Raw genomic sequence first — 14590 nt, 5'->3', positions numbered from 1 at the left:
ATCAATATCACTCCTACTCCTGCGTGAGATTCGTTGGATGATCCGTCTGTGAATAGCTTCCACGAAGGAGCTTCAACTTGAGGCTCAGGCGCACTAGGCTTTTCACCCTGCTCATTGTCTGGGAGTTCAGTGAATTCAGCAATGAAATCAGCCAAGACTTGTCTGTTTACTACTGCTCGCGATGAGTATGTTATATCAAACTGCCCGAGTTCGACTGCCCATTTCAACAAACGACCAGCAGCCTCTGGCTTTTGCAAAACTTGCCAAAGGGGCTGGTCAGTCAAGACTGTGATTGGATGGGCTTAGAAGTAAGGACGTAACTTCCTTGAGGCCAAAATTAGGCAATAGGCTAACCTTTCAATGGGAGGATATCTCAATTCGGCTCTGATTAACCTCTTGCTCACATAATACACCGCCTTTTGTACGCATTCTTCTTCTCTCACTAACACCGCACTAGCAGCATATTCGGTGATCGCCAGGTATATGAACAAAGTTTCCCCATCTACAGGCTTTGATAAGATGGGAGGCTGCGCCATGTGGGCCTTTAAGGCTTGGAAAGCCTGTTTGCAGTCTTCAGTCCACTCGAACTTCTTGTTGCCCCTAAGTAGATTAAAGAAAGGGACGCACTTATCTGTTGATTTTGAAATAAATCTACTGAGCGCGGCAATTCTTCCAGTCAAACTTTGCACATTTTTTATCTTTACTGGCGATTTCATATCGATCAGGGCTTTGATCTTTTTGAGATTAGCCTCGATTCCTCTCGAATTAACGATGAACCCCAAGAACTTCCTTGATCTTACTCCGAAGGAACATTTGAGAGGATTTAGCTTCATTTGATATTTGTTCAAAACATTGAAACACTCTTGTAAATCCTTCACATGTCCTTCTGCCTTTTTTTACTTCACCAGCATGTCATCAGCGTACACCTCCATGTTTACCCCGATCAACTCCTTAAACATGTGGTTAACTAGTCGCTGGTAAGTCGCACTAGCGTTTTTCAATCCGAAGGGCATTACTTTGTAACAGTATAGCCCTATATCGGTCTGAAAGCTAGTGTGATCCTCGTCAGGGGGATGCATACTAATCTGATTGTACCCTGAGTATGCATCCATGAAGGAGAGGATCTCATGGCCTGCAGTTGCATCGACCAGCTGGTCGATCCTTGGGAGTGGGAAGCAATCTTTAGGGCAGGCTTTATTAAGGTCTGTGAAATCCACACAGGTCCACCATTTTCCATTTGGCTTGGGAACCAGTACTGGATTAGAGACCCACGATGGATAAAATGCCACCCTGATGAACCCATTCTCCTTTAGTTTTTTAACTTCTTCCTTTAAGGTTTTTGATCTGTCTTTATCGAGCAGCATTCTTTTCTGTTGCACGGGTGGAAAGCTTTTGTCAACATTCAGGACATGGCTGATGACTGCAGGATCTATCCCAACCATGTATTTATGTGACCAAGCAAAAACTTCCTGGTTCTTCCTCAAAAATTCCACCAGTGCATATTTGGTTGTTGTTTCTAAATTTTTGCCGACCTTTACAACTCTAGCCGGAAACTCTTCATCGAGCTGGACCTCCTCAAGGTCCTCGATAGGTCCTATATCTTCTTCAAAATCCCCAAAGCGAGGATCTAAGTCTCTATCCTCACTTTGGGCAACACCTTATTTGGTGACTTCATCACCTGATTGGGCTTGTACATCAATGGCCATCTGAAACTTTTCTGGGGGAGCACTCCTCGACATACCTCTCTTGGCCTTAGTGATTGAAGCATTGTAGCACTCCCTTGCTTCCCTCTGGTTTCCCAATACGCGTCCTACCCCTACGTCTGTTGGGAATTTCATGGCTAAGTGCCATATAGAGGTGACGGCCCGAAGGTCGACTAGTATTGGCGTTCAAATTACAGCATTGTAGGCCGAAGGACAATCAACTACTATGAAAGTAGTGAGTAATGTCCTGGTGGTGGGTGTAGTACCTGCTGTTACTGGAAGCCTGATTGACCCTGTTGGAGCGAGTCCCTCACCAGAGAAACCATAAATTGTTTGGTTGCAGGGCTCCAAGTCCTTGACGGACAACTTCATCCGTTCCAGCGAAGATTTATACAGGATGTTACCTGAACTTCCTGTATCGACTAGTACCTTTTTCACCATCATATTGGCAATCTGAACATCCACGACCAGCGGATCAGAATGTTCGAACCGGACATGCTGGGCATCACAATCAGAGAAGGTTATTGCACCATCCTCTGTCCGAGCCTTTTTTGATACCCGGTCCTCCACAATCATCATCTCGATGTCCTGGTCGTGGCGTAGGGTCCGAGCGTATCGTTCCCTTGCTTTCTGCTGTTTCCCGCAAGGTGCGGGCCTCCGCAAATGGTGAGTAAGGTTCCAGCCACGGGGTCAGGCTGTAAAGGTGGCGAGCATTGGCGTGTAGGCGCCTGCTCATTGCCTCCTGGAGCCTCTCGTTGGGAAGCTCCCGCGGCCCGCACGTATCTCCTCAAGTGTCCTTGTCTAATAAGGAACTTGATTTCATCCTTCAGCTAGTTACACTCATTCGTATCATGTCCGTAATTGTTGTGAAAATGACAGAACTTAGTTGCATCGCTTTTTGAAATATCCTTTTGAATGGGAGCGGGTCTTTTGTAAGGCACACTGGAACTTGTGGCCTGATACACCTCTGCTCGAGACTCGACAAGGGCAGTGTAGTTGGTGAACCTTGGCTCATAATGATTGCCCTTAGAGCGCTTACTCTCAGAGGTAGAGGGTTCGTTATGGGGCCTCTTCCCCCCATTCTTGTCATTGCCATTCCCATTGCCTTTGCCGTTGCCATTGGGCTTTGACCCATTGGCAGCCTTGGCAGGGTCTTCACTCCCCTTATCTTTATTTGGGGTCTTTCCCTCGCTGGAAATTGCATCCTCGAGCTTGATGTATCGATCAGCTCAATCCAAGAATTATTGGGTTGTTTTAACCCCATGCTTCCTGAGGCTACTCCAAAGAGGCGTACGACGCCTAACTCCTGCAGTTAGGGCCATCATTTTGCCTTCGTCTCCCACTGTTTTGGCCCCAGCCGCTGCTCACATGAAGCGCTGGACATAATCTTTCAATGGTTCTCCTTCTTGCTGGCGTATCTCGACCAGCTGGTTTGCCTCAGCTGGGTGCACACGACCCGTGTAGAATTGTCCATAAAACTCCTTTACGAACATCTCCCAAGATACAATACTTGCAGGAGGGAACTTAAAGAACCACTCCTGTGCCGCATCAGAAAGTGTTGCAGGGAAGATCCTGCATCGAGCGTCTTCGGACACCCTCTGAATGTCCATTTGTATCTCACATTTGTTGACATGAGATACTGGATCACCATACCCGTCAAAGTTCGGAAGTGTGGGAATTTTAAACTTACTGGGGGTTTCAGCCATTGCAATCCTTTGTATGAAAGGAGTGCCCCTTCTCCTATCGTACTTGATGTGAGATGTTCTTCCCCCGACTAGATGTTGCACTGCTTGGTTCAGGGCATCTATTTGGGCCTGAACGGCCTTAGGAATTGTCGGGGCTTCTGGTGCCGGGGGAATGTACTCGTCGTGCCGTTCACGGCGGTCGTTGAGTACATCCCTTAAATTGTCATCCCTTCGCCGCTTCTCACTGGCTCCGAGCCGCCTAAAGATGTTGTTTTGTCTGGGCTGCCCCCCAGCATTATGTCCTTCATGAAAATTTTCTCTAGGTGGGGGGCTTCTGCCTCCACCTCTCTCCTTGTTCCTCCGACCAGCGTTCCCTCTGCCTGAGTCGGCCTCATTGTAGTCGTGGCCATCTCTGAACCTCGATTGGCTATGGTGGGACCGATTGTTTCCTCGATTGCCTCCTTGGGCTGGAACTTCCCGAGCTTTAGGGGGAGGCCTGCGCTGGTTGGTAGGTCCTCGTGCATTATCATGCCGTGGGGGGCCCCTGCCACAGAGCCTGTCTCCGAGTCCCTTCTGTTGCTAAAAGGACGCTGCCCCCTGCTCGGTGGGTGCAGCTCTTCTCCCCTCGGGCGTCTAGGGTTGCGGGGCTGCTCCCCAGCCCTATTCTGCCTTGGATGCGGGAGATTGCCTTGACCAGCCTGGGATGGAGGCTGCGTCTCAGGGTCCCTAGGTGGGACATCATCTTGAGGCATTGGTGGCTGCTCTGACCTTTGAGGGCTTGTTGGCTAAAGCGGAGGGCTAGGATTGGGACCTCTTTGAGGTGGCCTATTTGGGGTTGGTCAGGCTGCAAGGCAGGCGCAGCCTAATTCCTAGCCAATTGGAGGGCTGCTTCGAGGGCTGCCATGGCATCCCTCTGACGACAGTCCATCTCCTCTTGTCTTTACTCAGCTCTTGGTGCTGGTGCTCTATTTCTTGCTGTTGTCGCGCCATGGTCTCCGCAGCACTTTCTTGACTGGCCCTCAGATTGGCCAATTCATCTTGCAATACTCCCAGAGTAGGTCTCAGCGTTTCGGAGTCCAGTTCCTCCTCATCAAACTCCAAGTGTGGCTCATTCTCAGCCATGTTCGGAGGAGGAGGTTAAGATGGTGCAGCGTCAGCAGCCTGCCCAGTCTTCCTTGTTGTCTTTGCCATTAGTGCTTCAACAACCTCGCCTCAAGATCTCAATGAAAGCACCAGAATGTTGACCCTCGTTTTGGTCAACTGACACGGAGTCAAATGCTTGATGTGGCAGAAAGTATTGAAATAGATCTAATGGAAAGAAAAGTAAACGACACAACAAATTATAGTGGTTCGGCCCCACGAATTGGTAATGACCTACGTCCACTTAAGCTATTATTGATCTTGATTCTCAAAGGAGTGATCAAAGAACTAGGGTTCTTCGATTTTCACAAGCCTTAGAGGGATAAGTAATATAATTGAAAGGTAATAGCTCAAATTATCTTCTAAAGCATAAAACAAAATCAGCCAAAAAGTTCCTCCCTTGAGCTATTTCTTCTCTATTTATAGACTCAAGGAGGATTACATGAATTAGTTACATATATTCTTTCCTAAATAATCGGATCATCAGGTATCATGGGAGATAATCTTGGATATGATTACAATTGTACAAAATTATCTCAAAATATATGGAGTACACGACCAAGTTGGTCGTATATAAAACCCAAATGTTGTGTCAGGGGAATCTTCCTGGTCGATGGTCGAACAAAATCTTTGCTAGGTGTTAGCCACGTGTTAAAAATGTTTGCCATGTCATCCATACCTGCTTTTTGGATAACACAATTATATTTGGTAAATCCACCAATACTCAATTTTACCGTGAAATACTAGTAATCGACATTGTACTATTTTTGACCACTTAACATCTTTTGCCTTCTATATCTCACTTTTCTCACTTAATTTCATGTCTTGTCCATATTTTTTTATCCTTTCTTATATCTTGAGCACATCAAACACCCATAAAAGACAACTCAAACACCACAAGGTTAATAATATTGAACATACATATAGACATCACATACAAAACTTTTATACTTATACATGAAAACACTTATAAGAATATGCATATGCTCAAATTACACATATTGTATGATATGTAATGCAATGCAATCATGTGATTATTGGCTATATTATATCAAAATAATGTGGGTGCTACAATAGCTTAATAGATATGGAATCTATACCTTCTTATAGATTGAATGATGATTCCCTATTGGGTTGGCTTTTGGAACTGAAAAGGTTATTGACGTCAAATTCATAATCAGATTATGAATTAACCTTCACTAGTAAAGTGGATGGTACACTAGGAATCAAGATATAATTAAAAGGGTAAAACGGTAATTTTATTTCTACTTAATTATGAATCATCAATAAATGATTAATTTGTATGTTATGATTATATCAATGGACACTTTATGGTTACAATAAAGTACTCAATAAGTATATGTCTTTAATTCTCAAGAGTTCAGTCTCATATTTATAGTGGAATAATCATGAGATTAATAAATATGATTATTGAATCAAAGAGTTTTGGTTAATAATCTTTTATTTATTAGAGCTTGGAATTATTGGTCCACAGGTCCCCGGGGCGGCTTTATCAACACTAATTAAGGTAAAAGTTGATACAAGGATCAAACTGTGAATGAGTTATTTGAGAGAATATTTATTATTCAGGATAAATGTGTAATTATGTGATAATTGAAGTTGCACAATTTATTATTGCATTTGTGCAATTTTCAAAATTGTGTAGAAATAGAATAAATTGATTTTAATCAATTATTTTATTTAAATGTGAATAGATAAATATGGATAGTCAAAATTGGTCATTATTATTATATTTATTTAATTAATAATAAGATGATAATGGAAATTTAAATTTTGAAATTTAAGTTGTTATCTTTTTCTTAAAAAGATGATACCTGATAGACCCAAAACGGGTATGTTTTAAAAATTTATACTCGCAAGCGCACGAATCGTATATGAAATATAGTGTTCGTGTAAGCACGAGATCGAACCCAAAGGAGTTGTCTAAAATAAAAAAAAGAAAACTATTTTAAACCAAAATTAATAAATTCTAACCTAGCTCCAAAGATTGGTGAGATTTAATATCATGAATATAAAATAAAGTATTTAAAATAAAGCTATTTAAGATTATGAAAATAACTCTATAAGGATTTTAAGATAAGTGGTAAAAAGAAAGATTATTAAGATACTAGAATCCACAACAGGTAAGTTTAATAATATTTATTAGTATATTGATTCTCAAGTTTTAGTGATAGTTAAAATAAATCAAACTATCATTTTCCAAATAGATTTATAATTTTAAGCACAAATTACATCTAAAAAGATAGGATTTTTCTTCACTTTTCAAAAAGTATAATTTCAAAGTATTTAATGTGAATCAATCTAATGAAACAACAAAAAATCAAATAACATTATTTATAAGGCAAAACATAATATTTTTGTTCTAAGCATTGAATGTGTACAATTTAATGACACATTTTACACAAAAAATATTATGTTTTGCCAAGTGAAGAACAAAGTGCATATTATCTAACAATCCAAAATATGAGATATTAAAGATGAAAGACATATATGAAGAAGAAAAATTCATAAATTTTGTTGCATTACAATGGAAATCAACATACAACATAAATATTACCTAGTTACAAGTTGCTTCATCATGATCTTAATAATCTTATGAAAAAGATTAGAAGCACATAACTAGAGTAGAAATTACAAAATAAATGACATACATACTTGAAAATGCACTTGAAAAACCCAAAATGGAAGAGAGAAAATGGTAGAAGAAGATGGTAACCAAAAATTAAGCACCCTAAAATAGTCTTGAAAGTCTATATTTATAGCCAAAATCATAACATTAAAATAATCAACTTAAATTAATTAAATTGATTAAATTAAATAAATATGGTATGTAGCGGTAAATTATAGGGTGTAATGATGATTTTTGTGGTGAAATATGTGGAAAAATTGGGTAAAAAGTTGGCATTTTTGGACATAGGGGACAAAAGGACATTGTGGGCTCAAGATGGTTGTTGGTGGCTGGTTCGGTGGCTGGGTAGGCGGCTGTGGCAGCACCTGGGTCGTGGTTCAGGCGTGTTGGGCCTGGGGTGGTGAAGGTGTTCGGCTGGGCCTTTGAAGCAAGAGGCGTGGGGCTGGGTTGGGTGCAATTGGTGGCTGAAAGGAGGGCACGTGGGATTGCTGAAGAGGTGGTGATACTGAAGCTTGATGAGGTTGGGCCTAATCTGGGCGTGGGCCTGCTGAAGGAAGATGGCCTTGTGCTAATTTTTGCTATTTCCTCTTCACAAATGACATTCTTCTTTCTTTCTCTTTATTTTTCAAACACAAAAAAGATACAACATAATTCCTACAACATAAAAAAATTAATTAAATCACAATCAAATATTTTAAATTATAAATAAATCATATTAATTATTTGAAAATACTTAATTAAAACTTAATTTAATTTATCAATAAAGATCAACAAAATTGCACTTTTATTTTACTTCTAACTAAACTATATTAATTACAAATAATTTAAAGTACAACATATTATAATAAAATATCTATAAAAACACACAAAAATATATAAAATCATGATAATACTAATAAATTTAAAATTACTTAAAAACTTAATAAATCAATTAAAAATTAAAGAACTAAGCAACAATTAGTAAATAAATTATGGTACAATAACTTTATTTTGTAGAGTTATCACACCCCCAAACTTATAGTTTTGCTAGTCCTCAAGCAAAAGAAAATTAAAAACACACATTTTTTTTATTGGTGATATAAAAAGGATTTCTCAAAAATTGCACAATGAAAATAATTCTAAAAAATTATTATGAATAAAAGTTAAGCTTATGTAATTAATTAAATTGTCAATTTTGCTTTTAAAAATAGGTTTTCATTAAAATTATTTTTCACTTAAACTTATAGGAAATAAGAGTATTCTTGTGTATGAAAAATGTAATTTTTGTTACAAGCAAAATTGACCCATAATTAAAAATAAAGCTTAAATATTATTCATATTTTTAAGATAATTAAATTCAAACTCAAAGATTTTTATCATTGAAAATGAAAAATATCACCAATTTTTTTTATTTTGATTTTGATTTTTTTTATCATTGAAAATGAAAATTAAAAAGGATTTTTAATTTTTTTTTTAAAAAAATTTTAATTTTTTTTTAATTTTTGTTTTTTAACAAGACAACAATATATATACTTTTACAAAACACAAAAATTAGTAAAGTTTTTTTTTTTCAAACAAACATAAATAAAAACAAAAATTAACACAAAACATAAAAATTAAACACAACGCAAAGCAAAAAAACAATAAATCATACTCTCCTTACTAATAATAACCATATAAACTCGATACCCACAAACTTAATTTAAGCATTGTCATCAATGTGTCAAAATATAAATATAAATTAAAATTGACAAGAGTTTAGAGTTTAGAATGGTTGTACCTCGATATGGTGCATCGCTAAGAGAGTAAAAGATACAACAAACAAAAATTAAATCACACATAAAACAAACAAAGCAAATAAAACACCAGTTATCAAGATCAAATAGGAATCAAAGAGCATGGTAAACAGGGTCCTCAAGGAGGATCTCATCCACTTCATCAGTTTTTAATTCTAAAAATGGTTTTAATTTTTTTCCATTAACTTTAAATATATCACCATTTTTAGGATTTTCAATTTCAATAGCTCCATGTGGAAAAACAGTACGAACAATGTAAGGATCGGACCACCTAGAGCGTAACTTTCCCGGGAATAAATGCAAACAAGAGTTGTATAAAAGGACTTTCTGACCTAGAGAAAAATATTTTCTCAAAATATTTTTGTCATGGTAAAATTTCATGCGATCCTTATACTTTTTTGAATAGTCATATGCATCATTCCTAATTTCGTCTAGTTCATTTAGTTGAAGCTTTCGTTTCTCACCTGCCTCGTCTAAAGAAAAGTTTAACTGCTTAATTGCCTAAAAGACTCTATGTTCTAACTCAATAGGTAAATGACACGCCTTCCCATACACAAGTCTGTAGGGTGACATGCCAATGGGTGTTTTGTACGCGGTACGATACGCCCATAATGTATCAGTGAGTCTTAAGGACCAATCTTTCCTAGTTGGATTCACAGTTTTTTCTAAAATGTGCTTAACTTCCCTATTAGACACTTCAACTTGACCACTAGTTTGTGGGTGATATGGTGTTGAGACTTTATGTGTAATGTCATATTGTTTCATCAAATGTTCAAATGGCTTATTACAAAAGTGTGTACCGTTATCACAAATGATAGAACGTGTTGAACCAAAACGGGAAAATATATTTTCTTTCAAAAACCGAAGCACAACTTTGTGGTCATTAGTGTGGCATGCAATAGCTTTAACCCATTTAGACACATAATCAACTCCAACAAGAATATAAAGATTACCAAAAGAGTTAGGAAATGGTCCCATAAAATCAATGCCCCAAACATCAAATATGTCAATAATAAGAATAGGATTTAAAGGCATCATGTTTCTTTTAGTTAAACTTCCTAACTTCTAGCAACGTTCACAAGCTTTACAATAAACATATGTATCATGAAAGATAGTAGGCCAATAAAAACCACATTGTAAAACTTTAGCAACTGTTTTCTTACCGCTAAAATGTCCTCCACATGCATGATCGTGACAAAAAGATATGATATTTGATTGGTCACAATTTGGAATGCATCTTCTAATTATTTGATCATGACAGTATTTAAACAAGTAAGGATCATCCCAAATAAAAATTTTCACCTCAGAATAAAACTTAGATTTATCATGCTTAGACCAATGAGATGGTATTTCCTTAGTGACCAAATAATTAACAATATCAGCATACCAAGGCAAGGAAGAAACATTCATCAATTGTTCATCTGGAAAAGTTTCAGTGATAGGAGTGGACTCATGTATAGTTTCAACAACTAGTCTAGATAAATGATCGGCAACAACATTTTCAGATCCTTTTTTATCTCGTATTTCTAAATTGAATTCTTGTAAAAGTAGGATCAAACGGATCAAACGAGACTTAGCATCTTTTTTCGACAATAGATATTTTAATGCAGCATGATCAAAATAGACAATAATTTTATATCCTAACAGATAAGACCTAAATTTCTCTAATGCAAAAACAACAGCAAGCAATTCTTCTTTGCTTGTGGAATAATTTAATTGAGCATCATTTAAAGTTTTGCTAGCATAGTAAATTACATGAGGTATTTTTTCAAGTCTTTGTCCTAAGACAACACCTATAGCATAATCAGAAGCATCACACATTATTTCAAAAGGTATTTTCCAATCAGGAGGTCGAATAATGGGTGCAGTAGTCAACAAATTTTTCAATTTTTCAAAGGCAACATGATAATCATTATTAAAGACAAAAGTATTTTCTTTTCCAAGTAAATGGCATAAAGGCCGAGAAATTTTGCTAAAGTCTTTTATAAATCTTCTATAGAAACTGGCATGGCCTAAGAATGATCTAATTTCTTTCACGGTTTTAGGTGGGGAAAGTTTTGAAATAAGATCAACTTTTGCTTTATCAACTTCTATTCCCTTAGATGAGATTACATGACCTAAAGCAATTCCTTTTTTAACCATAAAATGACATTTTTCCTAGTTAAGCACAAGGTTTTTCTCTTTGCAACGAAACAAAACAAGTGAAAGATGGTGCAAACATTCATCAAAGGAGGAACCAAACACAGAAAAATCATCCATAAATACTTCAAGAAATCTTTGAACCATGTCAGAAAAAATTGAAATCATACACCTTTGAAAAGTCGCAGGTGCATTACATAATCCAAAAGGCACGCGACGATAGGCAAAAGTTCTGAAAGGGCATGTAAATGTAGTCTTTTCTTGATTTTCTAGGGCAATGAGGATTTGGTTATATCCCGAATACCCATCAAGAAAGCAATAATATGCATGGCCAGCTAATCGTTCAAGCATTTTATCAATAAAAGGTAATGGAAAATGGTCTTTTCTAGTAACATTATTCAAGTTTCTATAGTCTATGCACACTCTCCACCCCGTTTGTACTCTAGTAGGCATTAATTCATTTTTTTTTGTTTTCAACAACTGTGATCCCAGACTTCTTAGGTACAACTTGAACTGGACTAACCCATTGACTATCAGAAATAAGGTAAATGATACCTACGTCTAATAATTTTATGACCTCTTCTCTAACTACTTCTTTCATATTTGGATTTAGCCTTCTTTGACATTCCCCAGAGGTTTTAGCATTCTCTTCTAGATGGATTCTATGAATACATATGGATGGGCTAATTCCTTTAATGTCTCCAATGGTCCAACCTATGGCTTCTTTATGTTTTCTAAGTACATCTAACAATTTATCGTCTTGTTCTTTATCTAAGGCGGATGCTATGATAACAGGTAAGGTTTCAGATTCTCCTAGAAAAGCATATTTTATATTTTCTGGTAAAGGTTTAAGATCTAACTTTGGAGACTCAGACATTGATTGAACATGATCTAAGGGTGAAAAAGGTTCATCTTTGGTTTCATTTAAGGGTATATGCGCTCGCAAAGAATTCACATCATCATTAGAGTCATCAACATGCAAGTTCATACCAAAGTATTTTTCACAAAAGTCTAGTAAGTCATTTCCATCATCTTCACAAATACTATCTATCATGTTAACTTCATGCACTTCCTCACACTCAACAAATTTAACAACATTAAATACACTCAATTCAACAGTCATATTTCCAATAGATAATTTAAAAAAACCATTACGACAATTTATGATTGCATTAGATGTAGCTAAGAATGGTCTACCTAAAATGATAGGAATTTGAGCATGCACATTTTCCACAAGTTGAGTATCAAGAACAATGAATTCAACAGGAAAATAAAATTTATCAACTTTTATCAAAACATCCTCTATAATTCCTCTAGGAATTTTCACAGAACGATCGGCGAATTGAAGAATTATAGAGGTAGGTTTTAGTTCACCAAGGCCAAGTTGCTTAAAAACAGAAAAAGGCAATAAATTTACACTAGCACCCAAATCAAGTAAAGCTTTGTTAATAAAATGATCACCAATAATGCATGAAATTGTGGGACACCCAGGATCTTTATATTTAACAAGAATCTTATATTGAATAATAGAACTAGCTTGTTCAGTTAAAAACACCTTTTTAGGAACATTAGTGTTTCTTTTAACAGTACAAAGATCCTTTAAAAATTTAGAGTAGGCAGGAATTTGTTTAATGGCATCTAAGAAAGGGATATTAATACTAACTTGTTTAAAAACTTCTAAGATGTCATTGTATTGGCCGCCTTTTTTAATTGGAAGTAATCTTTGTGGGAATGGGGCTTTTGGAATGAAATGATGGATTGGAGTTTCCTTGTTTGAAGAGTCATTGGCATTAGAACTAGAAGGCTAACTCATTTCTTTTTCTTTTTCTTTTTCAACCTCGGGTATGTAATCGGGTTTGACAATGTTCTTTTCGGACCTAAGAGTTGAAATTGATTTGAATTCTCCATTATAACTAGACTTTCTTATCTCATATTGACATTTTGGATTAGGGATAGGTTGACTAGGGAATGTTCCTTTTTCTCTATCAGCTAAAGCAGTAGCGAGTTGTCCTACTTGTGTCTCGAGTTTGGTAATTGATTGAGATTGATTTTGTAGGAATTGTTGAGTGGATTGCATAAATTTATGTAAAGTATCTTCTAATGAAGGTTTCCTTTGTTCAGGATATGGTTGATTTTGTGGGGCATGAGTTTGGTTTTGTGTATTTTATTGGTGCCCTTGATTCATTTGGGGTTGGTTTTGTCTCCATGAAAAGTGCGGATGGTTTCTCTAATTTGGATTGTAGGTGGATGAAAATGGGCTATCATTTGGTTTCCCATAAGAATGAAGAGCATTGGCCTCCTCAGAAAAGGCTTCTTGGTAGGAAGGACATGATTGGGCATTATGTCAAGAACTAGAACATATAGAACAAACATCTTTTCTTGGTTGTATTGGAGAATTTATAGTTTGGCTTATGGCTAAAGCTTCTACTTTTCTCGCTAATTTGTCTAAGGATGTTCTTAAGTCTAATTCTTCTTTTACTTCATACATTCCTCCTCTTTTTGGTGAATTAGTTGACATAGACCTAGGATCAAAATAATTCCATTGTTGTGAATTTACAGATAAATCTTCAAGGGCGTCCCATGCCTCTTGTCCTTGAAATTTTTAAAAAATTTCCAATATGCATAGATTGAATCATTTGACGATTAGAGGGAGTCAAACCATCATAAAAATATTTTACAAGTCTCTATTTTTCAAAACCATGATGAGGACATTTTAATAATAAATCTTTAAATCTTTTCCAACATTCATAAAACTCTTCATTATCTTTTTGAAAAAACTCAGAGATTTCTCTCCTTAAACTATCAGTTTTAGACATAGGAAAAAATTTCAGCAATAATTTATTATAAAGTTGATCTCATGTAGTTATAGACCCAGTGGGAAGGGAATTTAACCAAGCTTTTAATTTGTCTTTTAATGAAAAAGGAAACAATCATAGTTTGATCGACTCTTCAGAAATTTTTTGAAATTTAAATGTTGAGAAAATTTCTAAGAAATCTTTGACATACATGTAAAGATCCTCTCTATCTAACCCATAAAAAGATGGCAACAATTGAATGATTACTGGTTTAAGCTCAAAATGAGTAGCAGAAGTGGTTGGAATAACAATACATGAAGGGGTATTAGATGAAATAGGTACAAAATATTCAAGCAAAGTTTTTTCAAGCACAACATTTTCATCAACAGGATTAGCAATTGGTTCCATGATGCTCAAATTTTTACTAACACTTTCAATTTCAAACAAAGATAAATGTCTTTTTACTAATCGATTTTTAGAGTTACGTTCCCAATGATGCATACAATTTTCACAAACAAGGCAACAAGGATAATCTCAAACAAGTAATTTTCTGATGTGGAAGATCAGTTAAAACCGCAACCATAGAGCATACTTAATTTTTTTTTAGAGATTTCACAACAATATAATTTTTATGGTTTACTTGTCCCCAAGCCTATTTGATTCCACTTACTCGTGCACTACTAACAACTCCCCAAGGTTAATT

The 14590-nt window shown here is 36.4% G+C and overlaps 1 non-coding gene across 1 annotated transcript; it reads left to right on the top strand.

Annotated features, from left to right (window-relative positions):
* The first annotated feature begins 13786 nt into the window (after positions 1-13786).
* LOC133798992 (small nucleolar RNA R71) lies at positions 13787-13893 on the top strand. The gene has a single exon (XR_009876202.1). It is a non-coding gene; the product is annotated as a small nucleolar RNA R71 (small nucleolar RNA).
* The last annotated feature ends 697 nt before the right edge of the window (positions 13894-14590 follow it).

This window comes from Humulus lupulus, chromosome 8 (genome assembly GCF_963169125.1).
Source record: "Humulus lupulus chromosome 8, drHumLupu1.1, whole genome shotgun sequence".
NCBI classification, from domain to species: domain Eukaryota; kingdom Viridiplantae; phylum Streptophyta; class Magnoliopsida; order Rosales; family Cannabaceae; genus Humulus; species Humulus lupulus.
The sequence above is the reverse complement of the archived record's forward strand: the minus strand, read 5'-3'. Positions and strand labels throughout refer to the sequence as shown.